Source organism: Mesoplodon mirus (genome assembly GCF_964341445.2).
Source record: "Mesoplodon mirus genome assembly, chromosome: 15".
NCBI classification, from domain to species: Eukaryota; Metazoa; Chordata; class Mammalia; order Artiodactyla; family Ziphiidae; genus Mesoplodon; species Mesoplodon mirus.
Genome location: NC_138991.1, coordinates 81,716,894 through 81,741,118, shown reverse-complemented (window position 1 = coordinate 81,741,118; position 24,225 = coordinate 81,716,894).

The window sequence follows — 24,225 nt, the reverse complement described above, 5'->3', positions numbered from 1 at the left end:
TACAACGTGAACTCCTTTACCTCCTGGCTTCTTCCACTCAGCATCACGCTTGTGAGTTCACCTGTGACCATGTGCACTGTGTTCATTGCTGCTGCTGTGTAGTATTTCACGACCCACACATCCACTCTGCTGTGGGTGAGCATTTGGGGTCTCTCCAGCTGGGACTATTACATGTAGCACCGCCAGAGGGGACAGTGAGCACAGGTTCCCAGCAGAAGAATCGCTGGGTGGTGGGGGAACTGAGGCTTTCTCTCAGGTCAAAGCTGCAGCTGTCCACTTTCTTGGTCTGTGGTTCTGAACACGGAGCCGTGAGTAGATTATTCCTCTTCCAAGTGGGTCTGCACCCAGACCCAGGTAAGGAGTATCCCCCCATCCTCCCAGCCCCTCCAGAAGCACAGGACAGGAGCACAGAAGACACCTAGCTAAGCTCCGCTGATGGACAAGGGCTCCTGCTGGCCTCCTGGCCAGGAGAAGAGGTGGCCATTGCTCCAGGGAAGTGGGTCCTCTCCTCTGGGCGTGGCCTGGGCATGGCGATTCTGCGGTCACGTTCCAATGGTGTAAGTGCAATGGCACTAGTCAAGGGGAATATCCCGGTATCTTGGGCAGCCCCAAAGAAAGGGTGGGGTAAGTGGCTGTGGTCTAGCGTCTTCTCATTGGAAGCCTCAGGTCTCCAGGGGCTGGGCCAGCTCGTAGGTACCAGCTGTTCCCACTTACATGACCAAACCACCAACACACTCACATTTCAAACACAGAACCTGCACTTAAATCAAACTGCTGAGATACAATTAAGTTGCTGTATCTGATTTTACTTTAAGGCCTCGGTTTCTCAAATAGTTTAGGGGACACTCTGGTGGCCAATGGTGGGAGTCTCATCACCAAGTGACACTTGCTTGGGAAATCAAAGTCCCCCTAGGTGACTGGGCCAAGAAGCCTTGCCAATAACTTTGCCAGTAATGCTGACTGCCCCTGCTCTCAACCTTTTCCTCTTCCAAATTATTTTCTCTGCGGGAATCCTGTGACATCCCTTCTTGTGCCTTTAAGGCAAAGGAAACGGTCCCATCAAGCCCTCTGCATGGCAAGTCACACTATGTGCACTGCAACTTTAAGAAAAATTGTAATAGGAAAGGAATCTTCCTAAAAGCATTTTCTGATCATTGTCAAAGACTTCAATCCCCTCTTTTAGCTTAGAGATAAATAAAGTCCTGATTACTGGAGCAAAGTACCTTGAGAATTTCGCATTTATTCCCCTGACGACATAATCCTCTGCCGATGAATTGACCACGTGACATACACGCTCCTGTAATGCCCACGTGTTAGTGTCAGGGAACAAAATCACAATCTGATTTGATTATTTTTGAGGGAGGAGAACCTGAAACCACATCATAATCAGACACAAAATAAGCTGTTTATCCTATTTTACATACGCTCACAATCGCCATCTCACTTTTGAAATGACTGTAAATTACTCTCTGAAATGACTCCTTTTTCTGATTATAAAAGTCTTCATGCCTGTTGTAGGAAATAAGAAAGTAACAATCACCCTAAGCCCATGACTCACAAATAAGTCCCATTAACATCTTTGGTATATTCCACACATACAAAATGTTACAACTCAGTGTCACAGTACATACAGCTTGTCCCACTGATTTCTTTTTTTCACTTCACATGATTTACCTGCAGTTTTAACTGTCGTCAAAATGCTTCAAAATCTGGAAGGATAGAAGAGTAAGACGCAGAGATCACCTTCCTCCCCACGGATACACCAGAAATACAGCTACACGTGGAACAGCTCCTACAGAACACCTACTGAACGCTGGCAGAAGACCCCAGACCTCCCAAAAGGCAAGAAACTCCCCACATACCTGGGTAGGGCAAAGCGGAGAGATCCGCACACAGAGGATCGGTGCCGAGCGGCACTCACCAGCCCGAGAGGCTTGTCTGCTCGCCCGCCGGGGCACGCAGCGCTGGAAGCTGAGGCTCGGGCTTCGGTCAGAGCGCAGGGAGAGGACTGGGGCTGGTGGCGAGAACTCAGCCTGAAGGGGGCTAATGTGCCACAGCTAGCCGGGAGGGAGTCCGGGAAAACTCTGGAGCTGCCGAAGAGGCAAGAGACTTTTTCTTCCCTCTTGGTTTCCTGGTGCGCGAGGAGAGGGGATTAAGAGCGCTGCTTAAAGGGGCTCCACAGACGGGCGCGAGTCGCGACTGAAAGCGCGGAGCCCAGTGACAGGCGTGGGACGCTGGGGCTGCTACTGCCGCCGCCAAGAAGCCTGTGTGCGAGCGCAGGTCACTGCCCACACCGCCCTTCCGGGAGCCTGTGCAGCCCGCCACTGCCGGGGTCCTGGGATCCAGGGGCGGCTTCCCTGGGAGAACGCACGGCGCGCCTCGGGCGGGTGCAACGTCACGCGGACCTCTGCCGCTGCAGGCTCGCCCCGCACTCTGTGCCCCTCCCTCCCTCCCGGCCTGAGTGAGCCAGAGTCCCCGAAGAGGCTGCTCCTTTAACCCTGTCCTGTCTGAGTGAAGAACAGACGCCCTCCGGCGACCTACACGCAGAGGCGGGGCCAAATCCAAAGCTGAGACCTAGGAGCTGTGAGAACAAAGAAGAGAAAGGGAAACCTCTCCCAGCAGCCTCAGAAGCAGCGGATTAAAGCTCCACAATCAACTTGATGTACCCTGCATCTGTGGAATACATGAATAGACAACACATCATCCCAAATTGAGGAGCCAGGAGTCAGTGCTGTGCCTCTGAGGTGGGAGAGCCAACTTCAGGACACTGGTCCACAAGAGACCTCCCAGCTCCACATAATATCAAACGGCGAAAATCTTCCAGAGATCTCCATCTCAACACCAGCACCCAGCTTCACTCAACGACCAGCAGGCTACAGTGCTGGACACCCTAAGCCAAACAACTAGCAAGACAGGAACACAACGCCACCCACTAGCAGAGAGGTGGCCTAAAATCATAAAAAGTCCACAGACACCCCAAAACACACCACCAGACGTGGACCTGCCCACCAGAAAGACAAGATCCAGCCTCATCCACCAGAACACAGGCACTAGTCCCCTCCACCAGGAAGCCTACACAACCCACTAAACCAACCTTAGCCACTGGGGACAGACACCAAAAACAACAGGAACTACGAACCTGCAGCCTGCAAAAAGGAGACCCCAAACACAGTAAGATAAGCAAAATGAGAAGACAGAAAAACACACAGCAGGAGAAGGAGCAAGATAAAAACCCACCAGACCTAACAAATGAAGAGGTAATAGGCACTCTACCTGAAAAAGAATTCAGAATAATGATGGTAAAGATGATCCAAGATTCTATTTCCCAGATACAAAATCTTGGAAATAGAATAGACAAAATGCAAGAAACAGTTAACAAGGACCTAGAAGAACTAAAGATGAATCAAGCATCGATTAAAAACACAATACATGAAATAAAAAATACTCTAGATGGGATCAATAGCAGAATAACTGAGGCAGAAGAACGGATAAGTGAGGTGGAAGATAAAATAGTGGAAATAACTGCTGCAGAGCAAAATAAAGAAAAAAGAATGAAAAGAACAGAGGACAGTCTCAGAGACCTCTGGGACAACATTAAACACACCAACATTCGAATTATAGGGGTTCCAGAAGAAGAAGAGAAAAAGAAAGGGACTGAGAAAATATTTGAAGAGATTATAGTTGAAAACTTCCCTAATATGGGAAAGGAAATAGTTAATCAAGTCCAGGAGGCACAGAGAGTCCCATACAGAATAAATCCAAGGAGAAATACGCCAAGACACATATTAATCAAACTGTCAAAAATTAAACACAAAGAAATCATATTAAAAGCAGCAAGGCAAAAACAACAAATAACACACAAGGGAATCCCCATCAGGATAACAGCTGATCTCTCAGCAGAAACTCTACAAGCCAGAAGGGAGTGGCAGGACATACTTAAAGTGATGAAGGAGAAAAACCTGCAACCAAGATTACTCTACCCAGCAAGGATCTCATTCAGATTTGATGGAGAAATTAAAACGTTTACAGACAAGCAAAAGCTGAGAGAGTTCAGCACCACCAAACCAGCTTTACAACAAATGCTAAAGGAACTTCTCTAGGCAAGAAACACAACAGAAGGAAAAGACCTACAATAATGAACCCAAAACAATTAAGAAAATGGGAATAGAAACATACATATCGATAATTACCTTAAATGTAAATGGACTAAATGCTCCCACCAAAAGACACAGAGTGGCTGAATGGATACAAAAACAAGACCCATCTATATGCTGTCTACAAGAGACCCACTTCAGGCCTAGAGACACATACAGACTGAAAGTAAGGGGATGGAAAAAGATATTCCATGCAAATGGAAACCAAAAGAAAGCTGGAGTAGCAATTCTCATATCAGACAAAATAGACTTTAAAATAAGGACTACTAGAAGAGACAAAGAAGGACACTACATAATGATCAAGGGATCGATCCAAGAAGAAGATATAACAATTGTAAATATTTATGCACCCAACATAGGAGCACCTCAATACATAAGGCAAATACTAACAGCCATAAAAGGAGAAATCGACAGTAACACACTCATAGTAGGGGACTTTAACACCCCACTTTCACCAATGGACAGATCATCCAAAATGAAAATAAATAAGGAAACACAAGCTTTAAATGATACATTAAACAAGATGGACTTAATTGATATTTATAGGACATTCCATCCAAAAACAACAGAATACACATTTTTCTCAAGTGCTCATGGAACATTCTCCAGGATAGATCATATCTTGGGTCACAAATCAAGCCTTGGTAAATTTAAGAAAATTGAAATTGTATCAAGTATCTTTTCCGACCACAATGCTATGAGACTAGATATCAATTACAGGAAAAGAGCTGTAAAAAATACAAACACATGGAGGCTAAACAATACACTACTTAATAACGAAGTGATCACTGAAGAAATCAAAGAGGAAATTAAAAAATACCTAGAAACAAATGACAATGGAGACACAACGACCCAAAACCTATGGGATGCAGCAAAAGCAGTTCTAAGAGGGAAGTTTATAGCAATACAATCCCACCTTAAGAAACAGGAAACATCTCGAATAAACAACCTAACCTTGCACCTAAAGCAATTAGAGAAAGAAGAACAAAAACATCCCAAAGTTAGCAGAAGGAAAGAAATCATAAAAATCAGATCAGAAATAAATGAAAAAGAAATGAAGGAAACGATAGCAAAGATCAATAAAACTAAAAGCTGGTTCTTTGAGAAGATAAACAAAATTGATAAACCATTAGCCAGACTCATCAAGAAAAAAAGGGAGAAGACTCAAATCAATAGAATTAGAAATGAAAAAGGAGAAGTAACAACTGACACTACAGAAATACAAAAGATCATGAGAGATTACTATAAGCAACTCTATGCCAATAAAATGGACAACCTGGAAGAAATGGACAAATTCTTAGAAATGCACAACCTGCCAAGACTGAATCAGGAAGAAATAGAAAATATGAACAGACCAATCACAAGCACTGAAATTGAAACTGTGATAAAAAATCTTCCAACAAACAAAAGCCCAGGACCAGATGGCTTCACAGGCGAATTCTATCAAGCATTTAGAGAAGAGCTAACACCTATCCTTCTGAAACTCTTCCAAAATATAGCAGAGGGAGGAACACTCCCAAACTCATTCTACGAGGCCACCATCACCTTGATACCAAAACCAGGCAAGGATGTCACAAAGAAAGAAAACTACAGGCCAATATCACTGATGAACATAGATGCAAAAATCCTCAACAAAATACTAGCAAACAGAATCCAACAGCACATTAAAAGGATCATACACCATGATCAAGTGGGGTTTATTCCAGGAATGCAAGGATTCTTCAATATACGCAAATCAATCAACGTGATACACCATATTAACAAACTGAAGGAGAAAAACCATATGATCATCTCAATAGATGCAGAGAAAGCTTTCGACAAAATTCAACACCCATTTATGATAAAAACCCTGCAGAAAGTAGGCATAGAGGGAACTTTCCTCAACATAATAAAGGCCATATATGACAAACCCACAGCCAGCATCGTCCTCAATGGTGAAAAACTGAAACCATTTCCACTAAGATCAGGAACTAGACAAGGTTGCCCACTTTCACCACTCTTATTCAACCTAGTTTTGGAAGTTTTAGCCACAGCAATCAGAGAAGAAAAGGAAATAAAAGGAATCCAAATTGGAAAAGAAGAAGTAAAGCTGTCACTGTTTGCAGATGACATGATACTATACATAGAGAATCCTAAAGATGCTACCAGAAAACTACTAGAGTTAATCAATGAATTTGGTAAAGTTGCAGGATACAAAATTAATGCACAGAAATCTCTGGCATTCCTATATACTGATGATGAAAAATCTGAAAGTGAAATCAAGGAAACACTCCCATTTACCACTGCAACAAAAAGAATAAAATATCTAGGAATAAACCTACCTAAGGAGACAAAAGACCTGTATGCAGAAAATTATAAGACACTGATGAAAGAAATTAAAGATGATACAAATAGATGGAGAGATGTACCATGTTCTTGGATTGGAAGAATCAACATTGTGAAAATGACTCTACTACCCAAAGCAATCTACAGGTTCAATGCAATCCCTATCAAACTACCACTGGCATTTTTCACAGAACTAGAACAAAAAATTTCACAATTTGTATGGAAACACAAAAGACCCCGAATAGCCAAAGCAATCTTGAGAACGAAAAATGGAGCTGGAGGAATCAGGCTCCCTGACTTCAGACTATACTACAAAGCTACAGTAATCAAGACAGTATGGTACTGGCACAAAAACAGAAAGATAGATCAATGGAACAGGATAGAAAGCCCAGAGTTAAACCCACGGACATATGGTCACCTTATCTTTGATAAAGGAGGCAGGAATGTACAGTGGAGAAAGGACAGTCTCTTCAATAAGTGGTGCTGGGAAAACTGGATAGGGACATGTAAAAGTATGAGATTAGATCATTCCCTAACACCATACACAAAAATAAGCTCAAAATGGATTAAAGACCTAAATGTAAGGCCAGACACTATCAAACTCTTAGAGGAAAACATAGGCAGAACACTCTATGACATAAATCACAGCAAGATCCTTTTTGACCCACCTCCTAGAGAAATGGAAATAAAGACAAAAATAAACACATGGGACCTAATGAAACTTAAAAGCTTTTGCACAGCAAAGGAAACCATAAACAAGACCAAAAGACAACCCTCAGAATGGGAGAAAATATTTGCAAATGAAGCAACTGACAAAGGATTAATCTCCAAAATTTATAAGCAGCTCATGCAGCTCAATAACAAAAAAACAAACAACCCAATCCAAAAATGGGCAGAAGACCTAAATAGACATTTCTCCACAGAAGATATACAGACTGCCAACAAACACATGAAAGGATGCTCAACATCTTTACTCATTAGAGAAATGCAAATCAAAACTACAATGAGATATCATCTCACACCAGTCAGAATGGCCATCATCAAAAAATCTAGAAACAATAAATGCTGGAGAGGGTGTGGAAAAAAGGGAACACTCTTGCACTGCTGGTGGGAATGTGAATTGGTACAGCCGCTATGGAGAACGGTATGGAGGTTCCTTAAAAAACTACAAATAGAACTACCATATGACCCAGCAATCCCACTACTGGGCATATACCCTGAGAAAACCATAATTCAAAAAGAGACATGTACCAAAATGTTCATAGCAGCCCTATTTACAATAGCCCGGAGGTGGAAACAACCTAAGTGTCCATCATCGGATGAATGGATAAAGAAGATGTGGCACATATATACAATGGAATATTACTCAGCCATAAAAAGAAATGAAATTGAGCTATTTGTAATGAGGTGGATAGACCTAGAGTCTGTCATACAGAGTGAAGTAAGTCAGAAAGAGAAAGACAAATACTGTATGCTAACACATATATATGGAATTTAAGAAAAAAATATGTCATGAAGAACATAGGGGTAAGACAGGAATAAAGACACAGACCTACTAGAGAATGGACTTGAGGATATGGGGAGGGGGAAGGGTAAGCTGTGACAAAGTGAAAGAGCGGCATGGACATATATACACTACCAAACGTGAGGTAGATAGCTAGTGGGAAGCAGCCGCATAGCACAGGGAGATCAGCTCGGTACTTTGTAACTGCCTGGAGGGGTGGGATAGGGAGGGTGGGAGGGAGACGCAAAAGGGAGGGGATATGGAAACATATGTATATGTATAACTGATTAAATTTGTTATAAAGCAAAAAAAAAAAAAAAAAAAAAAAAAAAAAAAAAACTAAAAACAGAATTACCATATGATCCAGCAATCCCACTACTGGGCATATACCCAGAGAAAACCATAATTCAAAAAGACACATGCACCCCAATGTTCACTGCAGCACTATTTACAATAGCCAGGTCATGGAAGCAACCTAAATGCCCATCGACAGATGAATGGATAAAGAAGTTGTGGTACATATATACAATGGAATACTACTCAGCCACAAAAGGAACAAAACTGGGTCATTTTTTGAGATGTGGATGGATCTGAAGACTGTCATACAGAGTGAATACGCGGGCCTCTCACTGTTGTGGGCTCTCCCGTTGCGGAGCACAGGCTCTGGACGCGCAGGCTCAGCGGCCATGGCTCACGGGCCCAGCCACTTCGCAGCACGTGGGATCTTCCTGGACTGGGGCACGAACCCACGTCCCCTGCATCGGCAGGTGGACTCTCAACCACTGCGCCACCAGGGAAGCCCAACTGTGGTCATTTTTAAGTCTTTTGTCATTTACAGACAGTTCTGGGTGTACTCTGATGCTTTCACAAAAATGTTCCTATAAAAGGGTTTCATCTTCAAGGAATTCATGGAAAAGGCTCTGACAAGTACAGGTTTCTGGTAACTGACTATACTGCTGAACTGAATGAATAAGCATTTTCAGAACTCTAATGGAAAACTGATGAATTCATAAAAGTGCTAACAAAAGATCAAGATGAAAAAAAATTAATTACATGCGAGTGAGTGAACTGATGAGGATGATTATAATTTTTGTGAGTTTCTGTTTGAATAAAAAAAAAATCCCACAAGGACTCAGAGGCAAAAAATATACAAATCCATTTTCACTGCAAAGTAAAGGAGATGTTACAGTGGAGGATTACTGGACTGAATGTCAATATTATGACATCGTATGAGTGTGTTTCGTGTTTGGTAATTGCAATCATTGTTGCTTTTGTTGTGGTCATCCATTTACAATGCTTGGTGTCTGTTTATTTATCACTTGTAAAAATAAAATACAATGTGTGTGAAAAAAAAAAAAAAAAAATCTGGAAGGATATATGCCAAGGTAGAAACAGTGACAACCTCTGGGTGGTAGGAATATGATGTCTTTATTTTCTTATTTCGTGTATTTTTTTCTAATTTTTCTAATTTCCTACACATTCATTGCACATTTATTATTCTAATGCACATTTATTATTATGAGATTACTTTTAAATTTGAAAAGTTTTTTTTCCCCTTGGCTGTGCAATAGTTCTTCTTGTGGATACACTCTGGTTTACTTAATCTTCACCCAAATGGTGGACATTAAATGCCCTTTCCAAGGCCAGCGATGAGTTCATGTAGCCATACGTTTTTGTAAAATCCACAACAGACAACTGCCATGACCACAGGCATTTAAGACGTTCCGACTTGACCCCCTTGCAGCCCTGTGTGTCAAGTTTGCTAGGAGGTCAGAGGCAGGGAGGAAGTTGAGTTGAGGATGCAATCACTTCTGGTCGCAGCTAAGTTACTGCAGCCGTCCTAGCTTGGGGATGGCTTTCAGGAATGCTCCTATGTCATCAAATCCACAAGGATTTAAGGGCCTTTGAATCTCTTTGAATCCTACCCAAAATTAATATGGCAATTAGATACCAAAACCAAAAACACATGGACATGGATGGACCTGGAGGTCCATTATGTTAGCGAAATAAGTCAGAGAAAGACAAATACTGTATGATTTCACTGCAGAGACAGGTCCTGAGGGGCTGAGTCCAGAACATTTGTTTCCCAAGGAGCCTGTCTCTGTAAGTACATCAGGGCTGCATCTATACGCGAGGGGCAACGGAGGGCCCTGTGTGGGAAAGAGGGTCGAGGAACATTCACTCGCAGCTCAGACTGGCCTGGAGCCACCACCGGCAGAGTCTGACATCTGCTTGGGGAATTCCCTGAGGAGGTGAGGCGCCAGACCAGGCAGGTGCCGGCAGAGCGAGCCTCGTCTCCAGGCTGGAGCAGGCGGTCTGCGGGACAGGCTGCCCTGCCTGCAGGAACACGATGTCAGGACCATGTCCAAACACTGGCTACTACTCCCATTTTCACAAGAACACCCTTCCGATAGCAACAGCAAGAGTGCACCAAAGCGCACATATGCAGGAGATGGGAGAGGTTCCACTCGGTTTTGAAGGGCTTCGAGGATCAGCCACCCGGAGAGAACGGCAGGGTCCTTGGTGGGTGAAAAGTCAGGTCTCCTGGATCAGGATGGCCAAAACCGTCACTGTGTCTGCAAGCCCCCAGTTGTCAGCCAGCTTCGTTTTAAAAAAATTAGTAAACATACTGCTCAAAAGTTCAAGGTCATGATAAACAAGGAAAGACAAGAAACTGTCACAGATGGAAGATTAAGGACCCATGATGACTAAATGCCACGTGGAGTCCTGGATTGAATTTTTTTTTAATTTTTTAATTTTTATTGAAGTATAGTTGATTTACAATGTTGTGCCAGTCTCTGGTGTACAGCAAAGTGACTCAGTTATACACATATAGACTTTTTTTAAAAATTCTTTTCCATTATGGTTTACTGGACTGGATTCTGAAACAGAAAAAATGCCATTAGTGGAAAAACTGGTGAAATCCAAATAAAGTCTGTGGTGTAGTAAATAGTGTAGTGTCCGTTTTGACAATGTAACATGTCATGTAAGTCCCCCTACCACCACCCCCCGGACATGCCGGAGTCCCTTGGATGCTGTTGCCAGGGATGGACAGCAGCTCCGGGGCTATGTCACACCTTGGCCCTGAATTCCAGGAGGATGAGGAAAAATAAAGGAGTGAGACTTGCCTGAACTGTCTCTGCCCCTTGGAAAGCAACGCCCTCCAGCAGCAGGCCAGTGCTGCCCTGCTCTCTGTCCCCTTCTGAACATGGGGACATGGCTGACTCATTTCAGAGATTTGACCATCTCGCCAGTGCCTGCCCACCCTGCAGCCCAGTGTTGACGTGTTGAACCACCATCCTCCCCATGAAGATTTCTGACAGACCACACAGCCAAGTCCCCGCCTGCGCACCCTCAAGCGTGTATAGGGTCCCTCAGTCTAGCCTCGAGGGGACAGCTGGTCCCCAGAAGGCAAAGCCTGATGCAGGCTGGGGAGTGATCCCGGGTTGCAGGCACGAGGGCTGGGGGAGGAGGGGACCGATGCTGGGGAGCATTACTGGGTTGGTCAACGTGTCTGAATGGACCTTGAGGAGATGTCACCTCCCTATGGGCACCCACACCGGTGTCTGGGGAACCCCAGGCCAGAAGGTAGATGCAGGGCCGGGCCAGGGCCGACCCACCAGATTATTCCTGGGCAAAGCAGAGTCGGGAAGGGTAAGAGGAGGGGTCAAGAGGATGGTTGGTGGAGGAGGTGGGATCCAGCCCGTCCTGAGGAGGAGAGGCCCTGTCCCCTCCTCTCAGCCCCAGCAGCTCCCAACCAGAACTCCCGTGAGGTCCTTACTGAGCCCACATCAGGGCAGGCAGAGGGGCCCAGGAGCCAACATCTGCAGGGGCGGCCCCTAGCCACACACAGAGGATTTATGGCGTATGGAGACCCCAGCTCCCCGCCGGCCCGAGGCCCCCAGGAGGCTCTGAGACCTGCCTGTGCTGCCTGGGCTGGGCCCCTCGGGGTTTGAGCCCCACTGGGCTGGGCCCTCATCTTTTCAAAGCCTCAGTTCCCTCCTCTCTGAAATGTGGGTGATAACATCAAGTGCCCAGGCCGTTGTGCGTGAAAAGAGCCAGGCACAGGCTCATAGCACAGCCGCCTGGGCGAGCCCTGCAATCGGGGCCGCAGGCTCATCTACAACCGTTTTCACATCTCTGATGCTTCTGAGGCAGAAAGCCAGCTGTTACTGGTGTCGCTTGAGGAAGGAGAGCAGAAAGGTGCAAGAAAAAAAAAAATGAAGAGCACAGAAAATGGTAAAAAAAAATAAGGGCAGGGGAATTCCCTGGCGGTCCAGTGGTTAGGACTCTGTGCTTTTACTGCCGTGGGCCTGGGTCCAATCCCTATTTGGGGAACTAAGATTCTGCAAGCCACGCAGCTTGGCCAAAAGAAAAAAAAAAAGGACAAATCTAAATAAATACCAATTGTGTAATATAGTATAGGTTAAAAATTTTAAATATAGGGTATAAATCTGGAGGTGAGAGGTGGTAATGGTGAATGAAGTAGTGTCCCAAGTTCCCCAGTCATTAGGGAGGAGGGAAAGGTGATGATTAACTTTGGGCTTTGATGAATTAAATATGCTGTGCTGACCTTTAAAAGAATGGAAACAGTGTGTGTAACCTTTAAATTAGTAAAGGGGGAGAAGTAACATTATAAAAACATACCCAATGAATCAAAAAGAAGATGAAGAAAAACAAATATAAGAAGAGGGACAGGGCTTCCCTGGTGGCGCAGTGGTTGAGAGTCCGCCTGCCGATGCAGGGGACACGGGTTCATGCCCCGGTCAGGGAGGATCCCACATGCCGCGGAGCGGCTGGGCCCGTGGGCCATGGCCGCTGAGCCTGCACGTCCGGAGCCTGTGCTCCGCAGCGAGAGAGACCACAGCAGTGAGAGGCCCGAGTACGGCAAAAAAAAAAAAAAAAAAGAAGAGGGACAACGTACAGAACTAAGTAAGAGTTTAGCAAGGAAGCCAGACACAAAATTATTAGTAAAATATCTATTCAAAAAAAAAAAAATTTAAAGCTATTATTTACGTTATCAAAAATAAGAAGTAGCGGGCCTCCCTGGTGGCGCAGTGGTTGAGAGTCCGCCTGCCGATGCAGGGGATACGGGTTCGTGCCCCGGTCTGGGAGGATCCCATATGCCGCGGAGCGGCTGGGCCCGTGAGCCATGGCCGCTGAGCCTGCGCATCCGGAGCCTGTGCTCCGCAACGGGAGAGGCCACAACAGTGAGAGGCCCGCGAACCGCAAAAAAAAAAAAAAAAAATAAAGAAGTAGCTAGGAATAAATATAACAAGACACATATAAGAGCTTTTATACAGAAAATAATAGTGTCATTGAAAGATGTTAAATATCTAAATTAGTGAAAAGATATGCCTTGTTCACAGAAGTCTCAATATCATAAGATGTCCATTCTTCCCATATTGATTACAGGTTACATGCAAAAACCAAAAACCCAGCAGGTTTTGTTGTTGTTGTTTTTATTAGAGTATATATTAAAGTAATTCTAAAATTCATTCAGAAATTAAAAAAAAAAGAAAGGAGAGTAGATTTTAAATCTGCATGATGCAAAGAATTTTCTTCCAGCAACAGTTGTGAAATTCAGGAGGCCTTGGCATTCCTTTTAAAAGAGGATTCCATGCTGCTAGGCTTGGCTGGTTCCTGAGAGAGAAAAGATCTAGATTGTTCCTCAAGTTCCCCCTGGAGCCTCAACATCCTGATTCCATGATTCCTCACAGTCCCTAATTAAATTGTCTGACTAATCCTGCTCCTTGAGCCCTGCCCTGGCCTGTCCTTCCTGGCTGTTCCCCACACACCCTCCATGCAGGGGACAACTCGGACGGCCTGTTTGCAGACTCGCCGCCCCTCAACAATACGCTGCACAGACAGACTGCCCTGTCCGGCGGTCACCCCCTTTTGTGCACAGGCAAACTGCTAACGGGCAGTTGGAATGTCTTCTGAGCAGACAAAAGACCCACTCAAGTGTGCAACTGTTTGGGGGCAGCAGCCACTCCCTCTGCGGGTGGTTAAGGTCGGCGCTGCCCGGGGCCAGCTGCCGAGTCCTGGAGAAGAATGGTGCGGGCATGTGGGCTGGACAAAAGCCGCTGGCCCCGTGCCCAGGCCAGCCCGCTTTGCGGGGCATCCTCAGCATATGGGTCCCCAGGGCCTTTGCTCATTTAACTATCATGACTTCGATCTTGGGGAGGCAACAATATTTGCAGAACTTAAATGGGCCGTGAGACTAAATTAAATTCCCAAGGCAGCCAGAACCAAGATGCTAATTGGCTTGGCTCATGGTCCTTTCCCTCCACAAAACAGATTGTCTCATTCTGCAGGGGGACTAATTATTAATTGAAGCCATGAATAGAAAGAGATGGGAAGGACCTGTCACCTCCTGCTTAGTAAATGTTAAAGCTTTGTTATTCACGGGCACAGTAGAGAACCAGAGGCCTGTGGGGGGGGGGCAAGTCAGGGATCCCATGGGTACCAACTGAGTTGTTCTGGGGTTGGGGAGACAAAGGCCATGTAATCTGAGGCCCCAGCAAATTCAGACTTTGGACAGATCGACGGAGTTTGTAAACAAGTCTCTGTTTTTTTACAAAAGAGTGTAATTCTGACTTACACTGTCAGACATTAAGAGTTAAAAAGTCCTTCATACTAATTTTATTTTATTTTATTTTTTATTACTATTCTTTTATAAATTTATTTTATTTTTATTTCTTTTTGGCTGCATTGGGTCTTTGCTTTCTCTAGTTGCAGTGAGCGGAGGCTACTCTTCGTTGCGGTGCACGGGCTTCTCATGGCGGTGGCTCCTCTTGTTGTGGAGCACGGGCTCTAGAGCGCAGGCTCAGTAGTTGTGGCACATGGGCTTAGTTGCTCCGCGGCATGTGGGATCTTCCCGGACCAGGGCTCAAACCCATGTGCCCTGCCTTGGCAGGCGGATTCTTAAACACTGCGCCACCAGGGAAGCCCCCATACTAATTTTAACTTGTGTCCCATTATGAGACCACATCTTTACACTATAAATTCATATTTTCCATGAATTCAACAGTTACCTTGTGAAGGGCACAGCTCCACTGCACTTTATTTTGGTATATAACAGGCGTCTACTTGTTAAATGCAAACAACTGAAACATACTATAACTCTTCGGTAACCCATTTTTCCCCAACATTTTATTACGAAAAGTTTCAAATATACAGAAAAGTTCAAAGCGAACCCCCATTTAGCCACCACATTCATTCCCCGGTTATTAAAACAGCTACATCTGCCTCATCACAAATCTACCTTCTGTCCAGCGATCAATCCATCTAAATTGACATCTAAGCTGCTGACATCCATGTCCTTCCACTAGGCGCTTCAGCACGTGCATCATTAACCAGAGGTCAACATGTGTTTGTGGGCTTTTTTTTTAGGTAAAACGTATATAATGTCACTCTTGACTCCAAAGTGCCCCATTCCAGAGTTTGGACAAAAGTGTGCACCCATGGCCAAACCCCCATCAAGACACAAAATATTCCATCACCTTAATAAGTTCTCTGGTTCCTCCCAGTCAACCCAGCCCCACGCCCAGGGCACCCCCGTCCCCACCCCATAGGCAACAACTACTGATTTTTCCCACTAGAGTCAACTTACTTTTGCAATTTGCATTTTAATATTCCTGGAACCTCAATAAATAAAAGTGGCCCAGGGGCCTCCCTGGTGGCGCAGTGGTTGAGAGTCCGCCTGCCGATTCAGGGGATACGGGTTCGTGCCCCGGTCCGGGAGGATCCCATATGCCGCGGAGCGGCTGGGCCCGTGAGCCGTGGCCGCTGAGCCTGCGCATCCGGAGCCTGTGCTCCGCAACGGGAGAGGCCACAGCAGTGAGAGGCCCGCGTACCGCAAAAAAAAAAAAAAAAAAAAAAAAAAAAAAAGTGGCCCAGGATTCTCTCGAACCCTGTGAGGTATAGAGAACAACCCTAAAAAAACAACCCTGATGGTTTGTTACATAGCACTATTGTGGCAATAGCTACCCTGTATGCAAAGCCTATTTCTCCCAAAATAACATCTAACATTTGTCATTTACTCTGTGCCGCCTGTGGGGTAGATATTGTTGTTAATTCCTGCGTTATACGTGAGAAGAGTGGAGCTCAGAGAAATTGAGGAAATTTTCCCGTTTGAGTTTTCTCTTCATCCCCGAGGACACAGTGCTCACCCCTGACTCCACACAGCGAGAAGTGGGCTAGATTCTCTCTGAACTCCCTTTCTGCTCTAAAACCCTAAGATTCTATGAATGAAGTTGCCAATGCCCTGGCCCGTAGCCCTCAGACCCTATCTTTCCAGCACTGACTATGGTCGGCTGCAGCTGCCAGTATCTGATCTCCATGCCTGAGGTCTCTTTCCAGGGTTTGCGCGTACAAGAGGCCAGACACGCAGGGGAATTAACATTCGACCAATGGCTGATAGGAGCTGATAGATAAACACCGCAGTTCCTTCCTGCCTCAAGCTCTTCTTCTGGGGTACCCACATTAAGGTAGCGTGAATCTGGAAATATTGCTGTGAAGCAGAGGACGGCTGGCTGAGTGATCTGGAGCTGAGCCAGGTGTGGCCGAGCAAAGGCGCACGCGACTAGGAGGCTTTCAAGGGTCAGCAAGGGCTGAGGGGAAGACAGGGGTCAAAGAATCAGAGGGAAGAGCAAAGAAGCAGGATGGTTCTGCTCAGACAAATCCTCGAAGCCTTGGGGGTCTCTAGCCTGAGGTGAGTGTGGACACTAACACACAGAGACTTCTCTGTGAAGCAGGTTTGTAGCTGGCACAAGTCAACTCTTTCTGTTCATGACTCGATGATGGACACTTCCTTAAAAAAACAAACAACCCAATCCAAAAATGGGCAGAAGACTTAAATAGATGTCTCTCCAAAGAAGACATACAGATGGCCAAGAAGCACGTGAAAAGCTGCTCAACATCACTAATTATTAGAGAAATGCAAATCAAAACCACAATGACGTATCACCTCACACCCGTTAGAATGGGCATCATCAGAAAATCTACAAACAACAAATGCTGGAGAGGGTGTGGAGAAAAGGGAACCCTCTTGCACTGCTGGTGGGAATGTAAATTGGTACAGCCACTATGGAGAACAGTATGGAGGTTCCTTAAAAAACTAAAAATAGAATTACCATATGACCCAGCAATCCCACTACTGGGCATATACCCAGAGAAAATCATAATTCAAAAAGACACATGTACCCCAATGTTCACTTCAGCGCTATTTACAATAGCCAGGTCATGGAAGCAACCTAAATGCCCATCGACAGACGAATGGATAAAGAAGATGTGGTACATATATACAATGGAATATTACTCAGCCATAAAAAGGAACGAAATTGGGTCATTTGTAGAGACGTGGATGGACCTAGAGACTGTCATACAGTGTGAAGTAAGTCAGAAAGAGAAAAACAAATATTGTATATTAACGCATATATGTGGAATCTAGAAAAATGGTACAGATGAACTGGTTTGCAAGGCAGAAAGAGATACATAGATGTAGAAAACAAACATATGGACACCAAGGGGGGAAAGCAGGGGTGGGTGGTGGTGGTGGGATGAACTGGGAGATTGGGATTGACATATATACACTAATTTGTATAAAATAGGTAACTAATAAGAACCTGCTGTATAAAAAATAAAATTAAATTTTAAAAAAAATTTTTTTAAATGATGGACACTTCCTCACCATACTGTACAATGAAGCCACAGATGTAGTCAAGAAGCTCAAGATTCGTGGCACATCATGATCTTCAAACAACTACAGGGAACTTTCCCTCAGAATAGGCATTTGGAGTGGTGGTCATCTCCAGCAAGTCCAGCCCTGACACTCCAGAGAAGGAGGGTCAGATCAGCACAAACCATACAACGGACCTTTTTTTTTTTTTTTAAGGTTCTTTTTGTTTTTTTCTTTAGGCCATGCCACGCAGCTTGTGGGATCTTACTTCCCTGACCAGGGATCGAACCCGAGCCCTCAGCAGTGAAAGCACGGAGTCTTAACCACTGGAATGCCAGGGAATTCCCACCTCGGGCCATTCTTAACAAAACAATCCACAGAGTAATGCTGGTGTCCAGAGAGACACCAAGCCCCAAGCCAGACATGCTGGCAAAGAAGCTCCAGACTTAGCCCATTACCCTTCACCTTCTGTCCATCCAAATATCCCCCGTCCTCTGAGGGTCCTCCACAGGCCAAGTTCATCCAGGCTTCCAGCCCCAAGTTGATCTCTCCAGTGTGGCAGCTAAGAGTGTTTGCTCTGGAGCCACAACGGCTCTTATGACTTTGGGCAAGTTATCTACGTCTTTGTGCCTCAGTTTCCTCATCTGTAAAATGAAGATAATCATAATTGTCTCAGGAATTAATTTAAAGGGTGCATGTACCAAAGTGAAGAAACCTAACAGATTGATCTCAACCAAGTGAGTAAAGTTAGCATCACCCATCATGAGCCATCATGGGCTCCTGACGTGAAGCACTGACAAGAACGTGACATCACCTGGGGTGTTACCCCCCTAAGTTCCTAAGCTGCTGTGAAGATACGTCAGGCAAACCCGAACTGGGAGACATTCTACAAAGTAACTGGCTTGTTCACTTCATAAATGACAGGGTCGTGACATACAAGAAGGCTAAGGAACTGTTCTAGACTGAAAGAGACTGACAGAGACCAGTACATAAATAAAAGATATGGGCTGGAAAGGAAGGAAGGTAACGGAGAGAGTTTATGTTCTGTTTCGTTTTACTACAAAGACACTCTTGGTACAATCGGTGAACCTTGGTCCATGTAGAATCAGTATTAAGTTTCTGATTGTGATAAGTGCACTGTGGCTACACAGGAGAGTGTCTTAGCAAGAGCCTTGGGAAGAGACTAATTACAGCTATTAAACTAAGCAATTAGAGTCTGCTCCACAGCCTACTATGGATAGTTTCGTTGCTTAACTGTTTAGCAGACGGAGGTTTCATCCTTGAGGCCTCCTGTATACTTAACACTCAGAAGGTCTAAGATACTGGCACACAGATTTGTTTATCCAACAGACGCTGAACCAGATCTGGATTTTCTAGCCTCTGTGCCAAGCTGGGATTGTGGAGTCGAGTCCAGGTCCAGGCCCTCAGGGTGTCTGTTCTGGTGGGAGAAGCTGAAAGACGCCTTCAAGGGACGAGCAAAGAGTGGGCACTGATTGGTCAAATGAGAAGAACAAAAGGAATTCAAAGGAGGGAGAGGAATCTGTTCAGAAGGAAGATAGAAATGACGGGAAGAAGTAGCAAGATCCAAAGCCCCTGTTTAAATTACTTTTTGTGTGTGGTTTTTTATGAGATGAGCTTGGGCTTGTGGGTAGAGGCGAGAAGACATGAAGTGATGTGTGCAAGGGCAGTCAGGGTACCGCCATTTCTAACGCAAAGACTGGAGGCACGTGGCTCAACATGTCACATCAGTGCGTCGGGATACCACGCAGCCGCCCAAAGGGCTGATCTCTTTTCTGAGAGTCACCATTGTGGTTACTGGGAGGGGCGTGTAACTGGAAGAGGCAAGGGGGCTGCTGGGAGCTAAGCGTGCTCTCCATCATGAGGGGTCGGTGGTGACGCTGTTGTGAACGTCTGCAAAAGAGCATCAGGTCCCACACAAGACTCGTGTTGTTCACCAGCTGTAATAAGCTATAGGTCAATTTTTTTTTTTTTTGAGGTACACGGGCCTCTCACTGTTGTGGCCCCTCCCATTGCGGAGCACAGGCTCCGGACGCGCAGGCCCAGCGGCCATGGCTCACGGGCCCAGCCGGTCCGCGGCATGTGGGATCTTCCAGGACTGGGGCACGAACCCGTGTCCCCTGCATCGGCAGGCGGACTCTCAACCACTGCGCCACCAGGGAAGCCCTAGCTCAATTTTTTTAAGCCTCAAAAAAATATTCTCTTTGTATTTATTGATCAGTAATTATCTCCAAGGGTATATTGTTAAATGGAAAATGCGTACAGTTCAAGCTGTAGTGAACGCACTCCTTGCTGGGGGTAGGGGTTTCGATAAAGGAAATATATACTTATACCCAGAACGTCCGTCACTAGAAGGAAGGAGAAAGGGGTAAGGCGTTGTCTCCAGGAGAAGAGAGAACCGGGTGGCCTTGGGCCTGGGGTAGGTGCTCATGTGGGGAAGGAGTCAATTAATCTTTTATTTTATTTTTTTTGCGGTACGCGGGCCTCTCACTGTTGTGGCCTCTCACGTTGCGGAGCACAGGCTCCGGACGCACAGGCTCAGAGGCCATGGCTCACGGGCCCAGCCGCTCCACGGCATGTGGGATCTTCCCGGACCGGGACACGAACCTGTGTCCCCTAGCATCAGCAGGCGAACTCTCAACCACTGCACCACCAGGGAAGCCCCAATTAATCTTTTAAAGCGAGGGGAAATCTGGAGAAGTTAAGAGGGCTTCCTTCATTACTTTAACCCCACAGATGACAGTTGTAGTGTGGGTTTAAGTCATTGGAAGCTCCCAGTCTGAGGGAGGAGGCGAGTGCAGATACATGATATAGGAAGCCTGCTCAGGGAGTCTGGACTGGGAGCAGCTTCAAAATTGTGTTTTTCTCAGTAAACTAAACATAACTGAGTCCTAGGTCAGATCCTACAGCTCAATTTTGCCCTAGCTTTTCAACTCAACCAAGTCCTCTTTAATTTGTTGAAATCGTGCAGGCATTTACCTGCACACTTACACAGTACTCACAGCCAGAGAGCTTACAAGGTCCGTTAGGCAGAGGAAAACCACATGAAATCACTATTTAATTTTTGGAAAGAGAAGCCCCTCCCCCCCCCCCCCCCCGGGCCCTTGGCCTCCATCTCTTGGTAGTATACTGCCATCTGGCGTCCCCTCAACAAACTGACACCAAACACATTCAGAAGTGCGAATTCAGAAGTACTGAAATAAGTAAGGTGGAGAATGAGCCATTTTATTGTAATTGAAAACTATATTAGAAATCAGTCCACACAGATGCAGAGATACTTGTGTATGTACGAAATTCTTCTGGAGAATACAAACAAGCTGTTAACAGTGGTTGTCTCCAGGAAGAGGGACAGTGTGCCTGGGAACACTATCACTGTATTCCACGCCCCCCAACCAGGGATCGAACCGGCAACCTCTGCACTGGAAGCGTAGAGTCTTAACCACTGGACCACCAGGGAAGTCCCTATTGTTTCTATACCTTTAAAATTTTGAGCCATAACAACATGTTGCTAATTGAAAAAAATCAAGTCCAAAAAGAAAAAGATCTGTTTATTAAATTTCAGTATGTTAACAAGGAGGCCATCTTTTCTTCATTCATTGATTCATATACCTAACAAATACTTCCTGAATGTTTACTCCGTATCTGCAGGAACAAAGGTGAAGAAAACTGACACATTCCTGCCCTCCCGAGATTTAGACTTTTCTGAGAGGATGGCCTTGGACAGCACATGTTGAAGGTTGCAGAGCCCCATGAACCTGGGTCCTCGGATGACTGACGGTGTGGAGCGGAGCTCCCAGCCTTGGGTCAGGGAGATGGGGAGTTATCCTCTTCTGTTTGCTTAAACCTACGATGGGGTATCGTTGTTTCAGCCCTTTGCTTTATCCTAGTTTATATGACACTTCACAAGTATGACCTAATGGGTATTTTATTCACCCAAGAGCTGAAACACACACATTCTTCTCAAGTACACATGGTAAATTTACAAAAAGTAGCCACAGATGGGGCTACAAAGCATGTGTCAACAAATTTCAAAGAATGAGTGTTACAGAGATTATATCCCTAGACCACAATGCAATCAAGTGAGAATTTACTAAGTAATTGGTTAATTTTTTAAATTAATTCAAAAATTTAAAACATTTCTAAGTAACTCATGGGACAGAGAAACATAATAATGGAATTTAGAAAAAAACTTCAAATTGATAATTTAAAAAAGACAATAATGCAAATTTGTGGGATAAAGCTAAAGTGGTACTTAAAGGGAAATTGAAAGCTTTAAGTGCATTTATTAGAAAAGGAGGCTAAGGGACTTCCCTGGTGGTCCAGTGGTTAAGACTCTATGCTTCTACTGCAGGGGTATTTTGATCCCTGGTCAGGGAACTAAGAGCCCGCATGCTGCACGGCGACGCCAAAAAAAAAAAAAAAAAAAAGGCTGAAAATTAATGAGATAATTAGTTAGAAAAACAAAAAACAGAATACACTTTAAAAAAGTAGAAAGAAAATAATGAAGATGAGAGAAATTTAGAAACATAAAACAAAAATTCATGGTCTGGTGAGGGCTGGCTTCTCACTGCAACCTCACGTGGCAGAAGGGGTGAGGGATCTCTCTGGGGGCTCTTTTAGGAGGGCACTAATGCCATTCAACTTCCAGAGGCCCCACCTCCTAATACCATCACCTTGAGGGTTAGGATTTGAACGTATAAACTTGGGGAGACACAAACATTCAGACCATAGCATTTTACTAAGGAAAGACCCCAGGGGAAGAGATTTCTAAGCAGCAAATAGCATATGCTAAGCTTGTGTTAGTAAAACTGACTAATTCTAGAAATTCTAAGAGTGAAATATTGTGAAAGTGATGTTGTGAGTGAGGTAGACTGAAGCAGACCCATCATAGTTCCACAATCAATGATTACAAACCATTAGAATGTAAATTAAAGCTTTATGACTGTATGTAAGAAAGAATTGTGTACAATTGGATTGCAAAGATCCAAAGGTTTGGAAAGACTCCACTGGTGAAAAGAATGTGGAAACCCATGCTCCTATACGCTACTGTGGGAATGTCAATTAGTACAGTATGTAAGGAGCAATTTAGCCATATGGATCCAATTTTTTTTTTTTTTTCAGTACGCGGGCCTCTCACTGTTGTGGCCTCTCCCATTGTGGAGCACAAGCTCCGGACGCGCAGGCTCAGCGGCCATGGCTCACGGGCCCAGCCGCTCCACGGCATGTGGGATCTTCCCAGACCGGGGCACGAACCCGCGTCCCCTGCATCGGCAGGCGGACTCTCAACCACTGCGCCACCAGGGAAGCCCTGGATCCAATTTTTAAAAGAAAAAAAAGGGAAAGGACATATCCTTTACCAAAACAATTCCTCTTCTAGGCATTTTCCCCAGATATACCTCCACACGTGCATAGAGACAGTCCTCGGGATCCCGTAGCATTATTCATGACAGCAAACTTGTGGCACAAGGGACAGTGCTGGCTAACTGCTGCCTGAACAACCAAATCTCCCGGTTTGGCCTGTGTTGGGTGGCGGAGACATTGAATAATATCCTCCGACCTGAGAAGAAACCTTGAGACTGTAAGATGAAGTGGCAACTCTATAGTGCCATTATGGAGTTTATAGTGGGTAACTTACATACAGGCAGATGGGTGGAGGGACGACCCAGCGGCATTCACAACTGCACTCCTCGCTGCCAAAGGGGTACAGGAAAACTTAAAGGGACCAAAGCTAAAAGTAGAATCTGACTACTGGAGAGAAGCACATCCACACTGATGGGAACCAGAGGTTTTTAATCTGCTGGGGAGGAGGGTCTCGACCTTTAACCGTCTGCGTCAGCAAAAGGCACTCTTCCAGTTTTCACATCAGATGAGGCCAGGGAGCTTAACTGGCTTGGGCTCGTTCCTTGTGAGTAGGCTAAAGTTCAGTCACCCAGAATAAGGAAGCGGTAGCACCGTGGGCCCAAGGTGGAGCTGACCAAACAGAGCCCGTGTTCACCTGATAAACGAGGCCAGAGTCCCACCAGGTGCTGGCAGTGATGACACGCTCGCCTTGCCCAGTCCTGGCCTAGTACTTTGTCCCTACATCCCACCTGTCAGCACCCACGCACTCTCAAGTGTCCGTGTCTCAACAACAAACTCAGGCCACCGGGAGGGGTGGGGTGGGGTTCAAGAACCACCAAGGTTCTCCGAGGGCCAGGCCTGGAAGGGGCGCACCCACACCCCATTGGCCAGACGCCGTCACGTGCGCACACCCACAGCAAGGGAAGCTGGAAGCCGGGCTGCTTTCTGGTGAGGAGAGGAGATTGACCGAGGGGACACGTGGGCTGCCCTGCCAGCAGGACCCTGAGTAAACGGGGCCACATGGACCACCGACCCAGGCAGGAGCTGGCAACCTTGGCGGCTTCCAGGAAGAGACGAGAAAATGGGGTCAGGAACAGGAGGGGCTTGGTGGCACTGCCTGTCCTGTTGTGGTGGCATTTTCTATCGTGCGTTGCCTTAAGGGAAAAGAGGGACTTTAGGTGGGCGGCGGGGGTGGGGTGCCC